Here is a 14569-nt window from a genome sequence, read left to right on the forward strand (position 1 = left end):
ACAGTAGTAGTGTGAGAGAAGAAGAGAGAATGGGAATACAAGAGGAACAGGGAAATGGGGGAGCTCGGGTGGATAGGGAGATATGGCATAGAGAGAGAGAGAGTGAATGTTGAAAGCAGCAGTGAATGCGTATATAACAATGGAGTATATTGCAATGTGGGTGGAGAAGTGGAGACTGAGCAGGTATATGTGATAAAGGTGATTTGGCAGGTGTAGTGGAGAAATCACAACCAACATATGGCTTGGATAGGACTGGCTGTAGACCTAAAAATGAACTGTTGTGTTTGTTTACAAATGCAAGAAGTATCAAAAATAAAGGGGATGAAATGGTTTCAGTGATTGAGTTTATTCACCCCCAAATCATTGAAATAAGTAAAACATGGATGAATGAAGATGATATCATAACGGTAATAGAAATGGAAGGGTACAGTATTTTTCGTGAGGATAGAAATGGCAGGAAGGGAGGGGGGGAGTGCTACTGATGATAGCAGGGGAATTAAGTCCACATAAGGTAGACATGAAGGGGGAAATAGTGGCAATGGTTATAAGGTAGTGTGGCGTAGCGTGGAGGTTGAGAGGAAGACATATTTAGTTGGATGTTGCTATAGGCCTGGGAATGTGGAAGGCAGTGATGAAGAAATGTATAAACAACTTGGATTAGTGAACAAAGGAAGGGTAATTATTATGGATGATTTTAATTATGGCGGTATAGATTGGAATGAAGAGATAGCATAGGAATAAGGAAAGTGAATTTCTCGAGTTCTTGAGAGAGAGATTACTATCTCAGGCAGCACGTAAAGGAAGGCACGCAAGGATCAAGAGTTCTATATCTGATCATTTCATCAGAGGATGTAATTGTTAGAGGGGTTTCACATTTTCCTCCAGTTGGTGAAAGTAATCATGAAGTAATCACCTGTGTTGTGGCTAGTCATATGCAGGCTTTTGCGAGGAAATATAAGGAATTATAAGGCTGGTGATTATGACTTATGATAAACTTAGGAGACAACTTCGAGCTATAACATAGAATGAGGAATTGAGCTGTAAGGAAATAAATGCTGCATGGGAACTTACAACATCAATGTACGAATGTATCCCAAAGGCCAAAAGGCTGAATAAGGTAGGTGTAAAATGGATGAATGTGGAGCTTAAGCATGAAATCTGGAAAAAGAAAATACTTTGGAGGAAGTACAAGATGAATAATGGTAATCAGTCACATGAAGAATATAAAGAACAAGCCAGGAGAGTGACTCAGTTAGTAAGGAAAACAAAAGTAGAGTATGAGCAGAAATTGGCAAATCAGGCTAAGAAAAAACCTTAGAGAGTTTTTTAGATATGTGGCAAGTAGAAGTAGAAGAATGATCATGGAAAGATGAATTTAAGGGATAAAAGTGGTAGAATGGTAACTGCTGCAGAAAATATTGTTGAGGTATTCAGTGATCAATTTATAAGTGTGTTTCATCCTGATCAGGGTGGAATCATGAGGAACTTAAGTGTAGAGGACATAGGAGGGGATAGCTTAATTGTGAGTGAGCAGGAGGTATTTGAGGAAATAACCTCGATGTTAATAAGGCAATAGGATTTGATGACATGTCACCAAGCATCTTAAGGAAATGTTCCAGGGAACTGGTAGAAGCATTGGCATGTCTGTTTAATAAGAGTTCTGCAACAGCATAGGAAGGAGGATAAAATTGTTCCACTGCATAAAGGCGGTAATAAGGCTGTAGCTTCAAATTATAGGCCGGTCTGTATATCTGGAGTTGTGGTGAAGGTGCTTGAAAGATGGGTGAGAAGTAGGATACAGAAATGGGTTGATAACAGCAGTATTCTCTGTGGTTATCAGCATGGGTTTATTAAGAGGAGATCATGTTTCACTAACTTACTTATGTACTACAACAAAGTGACAAATACCTTGAACAAGGGAGATGCATATACAGTGGTGTACTTGGATTTTGTATTAATTAAATAAATTGAAACAGATGGGATTGGATAACAGACTTCTGTGTTGGATCAGTGACTGGCTGTCAGATAGGTATCAGAAAGTTGATATGGGGGTACAGCATCTCGAAAGAGAAAGGTCACCAATGTGCCGCAGGAATCAGTTTTGGGACCATTGTTGTTCAATTTGTATGTTAATGATATCGGGTCGAGTTTAACTAGTGATATCCAGCTGTTTGCGGATGATGCAAAACTGGGGAGAACAATGCACAGTCTGGCTGATGTTAATGCCTTACAAGAGGACTTGAATAGATTGCATGAATGGGCAGGTAAGTGGAACTTCAGTTCAATGTTGCCAAGTGTAATGTTTTGAGATTTGGTAAGTAACGATGGGATGCAAAGTATACACTTGGTGGGGAAACTTTAACAGAAGTAGAGGAGATGAGGGATCTAGGAGTGATGGTGGACAAGGACCTGAAATTCAGGGGCCACATTGTACAAGTTGTGAAGACATCACATCGAATAATGGCAATGATGCAAGAACCCTGACATGCAGAAATAGAGAGGTTATGATTCTATTGTAAGGCCTTGATCAGGCCTCATATGGATTATAGTGCACAGACTAGGTTGCCAGGTTTTCATGGCGATGAGGATATGTTGGAAAGGGTACAGAGAAGATTCACAAAAGTAGTCAGTGGTCTTTGGAATGTGGAGTACGAGGACAGATTGAGAGAATGTAAGCTGCAGAGCCTCGTGAATAGGAGGAAGAGGAGGGGATATGATTGAGACATATAAGCTGGTCAGGGGTTGTTATCAAGTAGACATGGAAGAGATTTTTCATAGAATGGGAGAGTAGAACAAGAGGCCATTGCTGGAAACTGTATAAGGAGGGTGTGAGCAAAGGAGTGAGAAGCAGGCTCTTTGCATGGAGGGTGGTTAGTGAGTGGAATGCATTGCCTGAGTGTTGTGGATGTGGACACATTGAATCAGTTTAAGATGCAGTTGAATGAGCATTGTATGCAATAGTGAGTACCTCCCATGATGAGTTTCTAACTCCATGGAGGTCAAATGTTGAAATAATAATAATTGGAAAAAAAAAAAAAAAAAAAATTGAAAAGTAGTATTGTTTCAGTCAAATATCTACTTTCATTAAAAAAAAAAGAAAAAATTCAGCATAGCATTGCACAGAGAAGAAAAACAGTATGTTGTATTTAATTATATAAAAAAAAAAAAACCTTAGGGCTACTGATACACTAACAGATTCACACCTTTTGTAAGCAGAGGTCATGTTGATTTTAAATCTAAACATAAATAATACATTAATATATACAAATGCTTCATTAATAAATCAACAAATGAATGCTTCACTAAGACATAATGGTTGGCTGATGGGCACCTGGCTGGTTAAAATTCATTGAAACAACTAAGAATATAAGGCAAGTATACTAGATTTGTGTATATGCTCTTCTAGTATGAATCCTGTCATATCTATATGGGCTTACCTAACTCACCAGCATTATCTTATACAAAAGATTCCTTTTGTACAAGATGGGATTTCAACTAAGATTTTTCTGAAAGGCAAAGTTTGCCTTGCTCTCATGACTGCATTATTATTAAATATAATATATTAAATTTAATGTATTTTCTGCAGTTGGCATACCCAAACTCAAATATTATTTTTTAAAAAAAATTTTTTTTAATGAGTTAAAAAAAAAAAAAAGTCTTGAATATTCTGTGGCAGACTGAAGAAAGCACTGATTAATTTAGCCAGAGAGAGAGAGATGGTGAAGTTGTTAGCAAGGATAGAAAAATCAGAACTCCGTGTTGGACTCAAGACATTAAAGAGGCAGTCATGGAAAGGAAGAAAGTGCACTGAAAGTTCCTGGAAAGTAAGTCAGCATGCAGAGAGAATATGGAGAAAAATGTAAGAAAGCAAATAAATGTGTGAAAGTAGATAAACAAAAGCCAAAAAATATTCTTGATAATCTTTAAAACATTTGTGATGATCCCCACTCTCCCAAATTTCAGCTACTTATCCAACAAGAATCCTTGCCTCCTCCCTCGCCAGGAGCAAAGTTACTCCAATATAATAAACCTCCTTCCATCTTTTATGGCCAAAATATATGACCTTATACTTAACAATGCTGAAATGACATCTCCATGTTTCGGCCCAAAGTATCAATGACATTCAAATTCTCTTGTAACAGCATCAGAGCTTTTTTTGGCAGTGTTCTTCCTAATTTTGCATCATCTGCAAACACTTTAATACTGCTTCTCAAAGTCCTCTAATACCTCCCTGTTATAAAAAATAAACATTACTCCTAAAACAGAACTGTGATATCCGATTTCTGAAAAAATACCTTTCTTTTTCAGAATAATGCATCTCTATACACAACTCACTGCCTCCTATCAGCTAACTATCCCTGTAACCATGTCAACCGATTATTCATCCCCATCTTGCTCAAATATTCAACAGTAGTTTGTCATGTGGCAGTCTATCAAATGCTTTAGCAAAAAAAAAATAAATAAATAAATAAAAATAACTATATGCATCTCTCCTGTCCAATACACTTGCCACCCTATTATAAAAGTAACTTAATTACTGAAATAAGTGAGGGGGGGGGGGGGAAAGTGAAATCAAGGTATGAGAAAAGGAAAGGCTGGTCAAAGGATTTTACAGGAAATGTGCAGAAGGGATAAGACCTGGAATAGTATTATATATTAACACATTATTACTCATGTAACTTCTATGAACATATATTCATTTTCAATTGATATTTGCAATCGATCAATACCACAAAATACACTTAAATAATAATAATATTCAGAATAAAAATGTTGTGCATCTGTGTGAGTGCAAATACATAAATCATAGATTCTATTTTGTAACATTCACTTATCTTTTATTTCATTTTTATTTTACTTATCTATATTTGATGGGTGCTCTCTCTCTCTCTCTCTCTCTGTATATGTGAATGTGCAAACATCATATTTCAAGGCAACTCTATCTCAGAACCCAAAGATGAAAAAATTAATAAGCCAATGTCCTCTGCAAATTTCCTTTAATTTGTAGAGAGAGAGAGAGAGATTAATGATCATAAATTATAGCCTAGAAACTTCTTTTATCTGAAGAACATACTTAACCTTCACTGGTACTTGAAAATTATTCAAGGTCGTTGTTCTAATAATGAACTCCATTAACAGTGACCTCTGAAATTCTTAAAAAAAGCTACTTGATGAGGCAGCAATGAAATTTATTCTCTTATTTTCCTAAATAGAAAGCACCATAATTTTAAAAGTTTGTGAATAGACTTGAAAAAGTTTGTACTTATTTTATGATTCCAAAATAATTATTTTTTGTAACTAATGCAAATACTAATAATACAGCCTAAGAATTTAAAACAAAAGTAGTTTAAAAAAATAATAATTTTGTGGCCTTAAAAAACACTTAGAGAAGAAAGATTAAAATATATGTCCTTGTATAAATGCAAAAGTACAAAATATAAAGTTTTTGAATAAAAAATAATGAAAGCTAACAAATAATTGTGAATAAAGACCTAGCAGTTTTTCCCCAAGCTACCAAGCTTATAAAATAAAGCAATTTCACATCTTTCCCTTAATACTGCTGATGCTTTATGAGCTACATGATATGCAAATAATATAATAATCTCAAGTGCTAGATCTCTTGAAAGAAATCAGAATTGCAAAAAGGCTGTAATCTTAGGGTAATGCATTTCAGAAGAATTCAGTAATCTTGCAGTGGGGAAGGTTACTAAGAAATAGAACCTTCTCCACTGCATGACTGCTAGAACCATGCTTGAGCAGTGTTACCACTCCACATGCACGGTTGTAGGATAAAAGTTTCCAATTACAGACCAGTCTGTATACCTGTAGATGTAATCAAGGAATTAGGTTAGTTAGGAGTAGAATACAGGATTTGGATGATTGTCAGCATAGGTTTTTGCTAAAGGTAGTCTTATTTTAGCAATCACTTGCATTTTATGATAAGGTAACAAGTTTGTTAGATAAGAGAGATTATTATTGTTATATGACACCTCCAGGGAGTCCAAATACTCACCGAGGGAGGGCACCTACTCTGCAACTCTCCGTCACCACTTAGGAGTAGAATACAGGATTTGGATGATTGTCAGCATAGATTTGCAAGGAATTTTTTTTTTAGCAATCACTTGCATTTTATGATAAAGTAACAAGTGTGTTAGATAAGAGAGATTATTATTATTATATGACACCTCCAGGGAGTCCAAAGACTCACCAAGGGAGGGCACCTACTCTGAAACTCTGTCTCCACCACTCAAATCCATCAACTACAATGAACTGCAACTACACCAATGCCATCTACCGCCCACCACCACTAGTATTTTCATAGACAATCACAAACATCGATGCCTACGGCAGGATTTGAACTCGCAGCCTTTTGGCTGGAGAGCAGATACGCTAACCACTCGGCCAACCAGGCCAGCAAAAAGAAGTACTTTCACGCCCAACGTGGGGCTTGAACCTGTGACCCCGAGATTAAGAGTCTCATGCTCTACCAACTGAGCTAGATGGGCGCTCAATATATAATCTATCAAAAAACATTTGATAGATTACCTCATGACAGGTTGGTGTAGAAGCTGCAGAGAATGGGAATGGAAAGTATATTGGTTAGATGGACCCAGAGATTGGTTCTCTGAATACATGATGTGTCCTAGGGTTTTGTTGATGGGCCCACTCCTGCAGTTTAACTAATTTGTTAAAGATATTTCCTGCAAATCATCAGTTGTCTGTTGATGATGCAAAGTTGAGAAGAATTATAAAGGGTAATGCATGTTAATTCCCCTTCAGGAATATTTGAATAGACTGTTAACTTGGGCAATTAATGAGTGGGATAGTAGTTTTAATATTAATTAGTGCAAGATATGCATTTTGCAGTGAAGATGTATAAAGCTGTGTACTATACTGATGGAACTGTAATGCAGGAAGTGAATAAGATTCGAGATCTGGGAGTGATAGTTGACAAGAGACTGAAGTTTAGAGGACATATTGCAAGTGTTTCAAAGATGCGTATTGTATTTCCATTATAATATGGAGTAAACTGGTATACAGAAATAAGGAGATGGTTGTGATATTGTATAAAGCACTAGTCAGATTATACTTAGGCCACTGTTCTCAGTTACCGCATTTTCAATGTGACGTGGAAACACTGTAGAAGGTACACCGATGAGTGAATAAGGCAATATTAGGACTCTGGAATGTTGGTTATGAAGAGGATAAAGGAATGTAAATTACAGAATTTGGTGGATAAGAGAAAAAAAGGTGATATGATAGAGAAGTCTTAGTTTGTGAAGGGATTTTATCATATTAATACAGAAGGAAATATAAAAAAAAAAAAGAAAAAGGTGAGAAGAAGAACCAGAAGCCATCGAAGTTGTGATGAGTGTGATGAAGAAGGGTGTGTGTGAAGTAGATTTTTAGCATGGAGATTGTAAGCAAATGGAACACATCATGTTCATGAAGTTAATATAACGTTTGGATACTACTGAAATAACATGGATATAAAGCTTATATTTTATTATTAACATTACATAACACCTCCAGGGAGTCCAAAGACTCATCGAGGGAGAGCACATACTCTACAACTCTCCATCTCCACCAATCGCAACTACCTTTATCATCTATACCAACACCATCTACTACTGACCACCACTAGTATTTTCACAGACAATCACAAACATCCATGCCCACAGTGGAATTCGAACCCGCAGCCTTTTGGCTGGAGAGCAGATACGCTAACCACTCGGCCAATGAGGCTGACATTTGTGATGTATTTTATCCATGTAGCCATTTGGATGGTCAAAGCTAATATTTTTCTAGTGCAATAATGCCATCTTCAGAGCTAACACAATTGCAGAAACTATTAAGGAACAAACAAATTAAGTTAAAGTATTTAATTATGCTGGAATATAAAGCATTGACACATTTGCCTTCCACATATTCTCTCTCAATCTCAACACACACACTTCCATTAAGTTTAATGATCAGTCCAAGAATTTGGTGAGGTCTTTCTACATCAACTTAACCTAAACAAGGATTTCATGACGATTTCTTGCATTTGGAAGACAGTCAAAAAAAGAACAATTTTGTATTCATTATTAGAAATTTATTTTTTACAATTGTGTTAAATTAAGTGATTCATCCATTCATATATTCCAGATGGGTGAATATTCTGGATGTGCTAGGTGTGCAGTGCTCATCCACCAAATAGCAATATCACCAATATTATATATTTGCATTTATTCCCATTAAAGACACCCCCCCTCCCAATTGTTTCCAGACTTCACATGATTCTTAAAAGTATACTAATGCAAAAGATGTACAGATAGTGCAGTGGGTCTAATTCTTAGCGTTCTAGTAGTTTTAAACCACTCAGAAGGAGAGGCAGGGTGACCTCTGAGACAGTAGCACCTAGACACTGTGATTGGTTATTGTGCCAACCAATCCAATTGAATGTTGTCATCTGTCATAAATTTGCTATGTAGTTCACAGTCTTCAGATGATCCTGCTCTGAAGATGTACCCAACTGTGTATTTTGTCCTATATGTCTAAATTATTCATGTTATCACCTGTGGAGATTTCTACTCTGGCTGAATTTAATTATTGTGCAATCATTAACAATACTTCCCCCCCACACACACACACCCTTCCTATCTTGTCAGTCCTTCCTGAATACACTAAACAGATCACTGCATTCCTGTATGGATGGATATCTTCTGCTGCTGTCAACTGAGTCTCACTGATGTTGATAACTTTGGGTCAGGCTACATCTATCACTGCTAAAAACAGCTTACCTTTTCCTAGTACGTCTGGAAATAGTATATATGAATGCTAGCCAACCACCAAGTTGTTGAGTATTCTGGTAACTTAATATTGGTAAACCTCTGATAACTCCTCAACAAAATTTCCCATTTCCAGAGTTTTCACTTTCTATTTCTTGCCAAAATTAGTCTCACCATTCCCCAGAGTCATCCCTAACACATCTTCTCTCTCTCAATGTTATTACACTCACTACTTCAACCTCTTAATTTAATACATGATTTCAATCATTCAGAGAGAAACCCCTTGACAATCTGGGTGCATGATCTGACTTTGCATTCAGAGCATGTTCTAACTTCCCATTCATCCTTTCACCAAACAATCTACTCACCAAATCAAAATTCACAACTCCAGCTCACTCCTGTTGTACCATGGCAACATTCACAATCTTACTCTTTCTCTTGCTGTTCTTTTCACCTCAGTCAGCTCTTCCACATACCCTATCAAATTCATTTGTTCCCTTTCATATTTATAGTATCAAATTTATTCCCTTTCAAAATCATTTGTTCCAAAAATGCAATTATATCATCCACTCATTCTACTTGTTTATATATAACTATAATCACATCTCCTGAATCATTAAGTTCTGGAAAATATGCTTTTTGCTCACCTGTCCAGCATATCTTTAATAATGGAATTACCATATATCACCATATCTTTTTTCATTTGTTTTTTTGCTTTCTAGTATGCCTTCTTTACTTCTTCATATAGTTTGTTTCTTTCCATATCTTTCCTGATATTCGCTGAGCATGCTTCTCAACTCTTCAATTCCTATGTAATGTAAAAAATTTACAACATCATGCCAAAATCTTTTTTTTTCCTTACTTTTTTGAAGGCATTTGTCGGTGGTTGCCTTTTATTGCCTAATGCCAAACCGTCCTATCTGTCCACAGGTTGTCATCCCAAGTCCTTTCCCTTGTGGTTTGCAATATTCCTTCTCTCCAAGTTACTTGAGATTCATTCTCTGATCAAATTCACTAGTTGTATCTTAGAGATACAACAGCTTCTTCTTAGGACATCCATTCTATTACAGCATAACTTTTGTTTCTGACTGTGTTAATGACCATTCTTTACCTCCATTTATAAAAACATTTTCAATGATAAACCTCATAATCTTTTTTTTTTTCCCAAGTATTTCTTAACTCCACAGGACCACATTTATCATATGCAATGTTCTTATCACTTGACTTATGTGATAATCCATATCTTTTTCACAAGTGCCAGATTTATGCAGTATCGTCCATGGATATTTAAAGTGCCCAAATGATATTATTTTTACTACTTCTGGTATATCCAAATCATACCCATCTCCTCCTATTGCTAGATATTCTGTTTTTCTGAAGATTTATCTAAGTCCTGCCAATTCATATGTATTAACTTTTTAGTCATATATTCTGCATCATCTCTGTCTTGGCTATTATCATCTGATTGTCACTTAAAAGCAAAGAATGTATCCCCCCCCCTCCTCAAATGGAACACTCATTCCTGTTGAGGAATGAGTGTTCCATTTGAGGGGGGGTGGGGGAGGTAAGAGATTTCACACCCATGAGTTAGCCCTTTTATTGCTCTGAATTCTTTTGAAATCTTTCATCTAACTTTAAATGTTGTCCAGGCTATATCATAGATGGTCAGCTGGATGAGTGATTCATCCACTCCAACCTTCCTTTCTAGTGAGAGGAACATTGTATATGATAAATGTGGTCCTGTAAAGTCAAGAAATACTTGGAGGGGGAAAAAAAAAAGATTATGAGGTTTATCATTGCAAGTGTTTTTATAAATGGAAGTAATGGATGGTAATTCCTAAATGCCTTCCAGTTGGGTAATTGGCATTGAGTCATAAGCCTTTCTCAGGTGTATAAAAACCAATGGAGAACTCATTCTTTCACAGTCATCTTCTCTGACATCTGCCAAATTATGAATGTTATCTATACGGGACTTCTCCGTTCATAAATCCAGCCTGCTTTTCTGAAATGTTTGTGTGAACCAAATTATTCAACTCAGACGTCAGCTAATGGATGCCACTATGCTTATTCCCCTAAAATTATTTAATTTTTTTTTTTTAATGTGTGGAGTGTGTTTGATGATATACAAGAAAAGACTTGTATAAGAGAGAGAGATGGCCTGTACTTGAATTCATTTGGTGATGAGACCTAATGCAGAGAGCCAAGAAAACTAGATAATCAAAGGAGAAATAGGGAAAAATGTGTGAAAGTTCAGCTATAGTATGCAAATGGAGAAAGGGGTGGATATATATGCTTTGGGTTCAGACCTTTTGAGTATGTCTGGGGAGGGAAAAGAGAAAGTTCTACAACAAGGCCAAATAGATTGTATATCAAATTATAAGAATAGGCTAGGTGATAATTTGTTATCTTTACACAAATACCAGGAGCATCAGAAACAAAAGGTTTGAATTTGTTGCTTTATTGAATACAATGTGGCCTAAGATTATTGGCATCAGTGAAGCCTGGCTATCAGAATCAGATATGGTAACTGGGATAAAGTGTAATGGGCATACTATTTTTAGGAATGACAGAAGAGATAGAATCGGGGGGGGGGGTTACTACTAATGATATCAGATGATTTACGAGGGGGATTCTAGAAAGTTCTAACAAACACCTAGAACAAAAAGATATTTTCTGAAAAAACATTTTTATATGGGAAAATAAAAAAATTTCTTATAAAAAAACATTTCTGTTCTAGGAGTTTATCAGAACTTTCCAGACCCCCTCCTTGTGATCGTGAGTCCAGTTAGGGTAGAAATGCAAGAAAATAGCGATAGTAACAATTCCCCATGTAGCGGTGAGTTTGAGGCTATCTGGTGTGAAATGGAGGCTAACAGAACAAAATATATGATGGGTGTGGCTACAGACCTGGCAGCTCAGTTGCAGAGGATAAAGAAATGCATCGCCAATTTAGACTTATGGGTACTAAATGAGTGATCGTTATGGGTAACTTTAATTATCCAAACATTGATTGGGCTGAAGAGAAATCTCATGATAAGAATGAAGAGAAATTTATTGAATTCTTGCAAGACAACTTTCTCAAGGAGAATGTAAAATAAGGAACTCGAGGTCAAGGAGTGTGAAATTTGTTCCTAGAATCAGAAGGTATCTCTGTTAAGAATATGATTATTGTACCACCAGTTGGTCAACAGTGATTGTGTCATGCTTTCTTGGGAAGCATTTAATTATTATTATTATTATTTCGGACAACTCCAAGGAGTTGAGAGACTCATCGAGGAAGGCCCTAACATCATGTCAAGAACTATTCGACATTCACACAACAGTTATCATACCTCGCCTTCAACTCATTCACAGTCATGGCACCCACAACAGACTCTGGCAGCTTATTCCACTCATTCACCACTCTCCAAGTAAAAAACCTAGCTCTAACACCCTTGCTAACCACACTTTTGCCCAGCTTCCATGTATGGCCCCTAGTCCTCCCACCATCAGTCCTATTCTCAAAAATATCTTCTGAATTAATCTTATAGAAACCCTTCAGTAATTTGAATGTCTCAATCATATCACCCCTTTTCCACCTATCAACCAATTTCTGCAGCCCACAAATCTTCAACCTGTTCTCATAAGGTTCATTCCATAGACCTGCTATCATCTTGGTCACTTGTCTCTGGATCCTCTCCGCCTCCTCCCCATCAAGAAGAAATCCTGGCGCCCATATCTGGGAACAGTAGTCTAGATGGGGTTGATACAGAGGATCAATAACTTGTTTGTCTCTGCTTGTTAAAGTATTTTTCAGCAACCAAGTGATTTGATGAGCTGATTTAGCCACTTTTGCAATGTGCCCCCTAAACTTCAACTCCCTATCCACCAACACTCCCAAATCCCTAGCCTCGTCAATCTCCTGGAGTATGGTTCCACCAATGTGATACACTGCTGCTAATCTTTACACCCAAAAATGCATAACCTTACACTTTGCCACATTAAATCGACATCCATTTTCCTTAGCCCAGTCCTCCAAACTATCCAAATCATCTTGCAAAATTTTGACATCCTGTGCACTCACTATTGCTCTACCCAACTTTGCATCATCATCAGCAAACAAGTGAACACTTCCTCTCAGATCCTTTCCTATATCGTTAATGAACAAATTGAAAAGTAGTGGTCCAAGAACAGAACCCTGCGGCACACAACTAGTCACAAGCTGTCTTTTGGACTCTACTCCTGAATAAACCACACTGATATCTCTCCATCAACCACCCTCCTATCCATCTCACTAACCCTATATCCATCCCCATATGCTGCAGTTTACTGATTAGAATTCCATGTGGTATGTCAAAGGCCTTAGCAAGATCCAGTAGAATCACTGTAAACCCATTACCCTTATCCAGTTCAGTCGTCACTGTGTTATAAAACGTGAGCAAGTTACTGAGGCATGATCTACCCTTCACAAAACCATGTTGTCCTCCATACAATATCCCATTTTCATCTATCCAATCCTGTATTTTTTCTCTTAACTAATTTCTCCAAGACCTTGACAACGATTCCTGATATGCTAATTGGTCGATAATTTACAACAGCAGTCTTGGAACCACCTTTATGAAGTGGAACTATTTTCCCCTCTTTCCACCTCCTCGGGACTAACCCAGACACGAGATTAAAATTAAACAAAATGGTCAAGGGCACTGATAATTCCAATCCCACAGATGTATTGACATTGAGGTTTTGTAATAGACTACTCACCTCCACTTCATTCACCATAATTCCCGTATAATCTATTGGTTCATTCATTCCTGCAATGTCACCACCTGGATGATACATTCTTGCAAAGTGCTTGCTCAGTAATTCAACTATATCAACTGATTCGGTTACCTCCCTACCATCGGCATTCTTGAAAATCATTCTGCCATATACATTTTTGATTTTACTTGCAACATATCGAAAAACTGTTTGGGATTCTCTTTAGCCTGCATGGCTAATGTTCTTTCATAATACATTTTTGTTTTTCTTACTACACTCGTTACCCTTCTGGCCTGCGCTTTATACCGTTCATGTGCCTGTCAGTCACCTTTCTCCTTAAATTCCCTCCATAGTTGTTTCTTTTTTTGCAGCTCAAGCTTAATGGTGTTATTCATCCATTTAACCCCTACTTGATTTATTATTCGGACTCTAGGTATACAGTCAGCCATTACCTCATGCAAACACTTCCTAACCGCCTCCTATGCACTATCAACATCGAGCCCTTGCAGTTTTACATGCCATGGCACTGAATCAATCAACCTCCTATGCTTGACATACTTACGAGCCCAATAATTCCACATGTACCCTGTCTTAAATGTAACTTCTACACCTTTAGCCACCTCCCAAGTCAAGAACCTATGATCACTCTCACCAATTGGTGGCAACGTGGTCATATTCGTTACAGTCAAATTCTCAGATGCAATTACTAGGTCAAGCACTCTCTGACCCCTAGTATATTCCATTACATGCTGTCGCAGATAGTTATCCTTTAATAATCGCATAAAATCCAATTCCTTCCTCCCATGTGTCCTCTCCTCCTTCCAATCAATGTTACCATAGTTGAAATCACCCATAATAATTACCCTACTTCCACTCATTTCTTCTATTTGTTTATGCATACTATCTCCACCATCTATTCCATCACCTGGTCTATGGCAGCACCCAACTGTGTATTTTGTTCTGCTAGTTTCAATCTCACACTAAATAGCCTCAAATGTGCTCTTTTCTCTATCCTGCAGTTCCACTTCTATTCTTCTTGGCTGTAGCTCATCAGTTATCAT

General features: G+C 37.1%; 1 protein-coding gene and 1 non-coding gene across 2 annotated transcripts in view; both read right to left on the reverse strand.

The window, feature by feature from the left end:
- Nucleotides 1–14569, reverse strand: part of LOC150110443 (uncharacterized) — a 102593-nt gene that overhangs the window by 41410 nt on the left and 46614 nt on the right. The gene's annotated exons all lie outside the window — the stretch shown is intronic.
- TRNAK-CUU (transfer RNA lysine (anticodon CUU)) lies at nt 6434–6506 on the reverse strand. Its single transcript has one exon. It is a non-coding gene; the product is annotated as a tRNA-Lys (tRNA).

The sequence above is a fragment of the Typopeltis vanoorti genome, chromosome 1, assembly GCF_054136105.1.
Source record: "Typopeltis vanoorti isolate ZY-2024b chromosome 1, IOZ_Tvanoo_1.0, whole genome shotgun sequence".
Classification (NCBI taxonomy): Eukaryota; Metazoa; Arthropoda; class Arachnida; order Uropygi; family Thelyphonidae; genus Typopeltis; species Typopeltis vanoorti.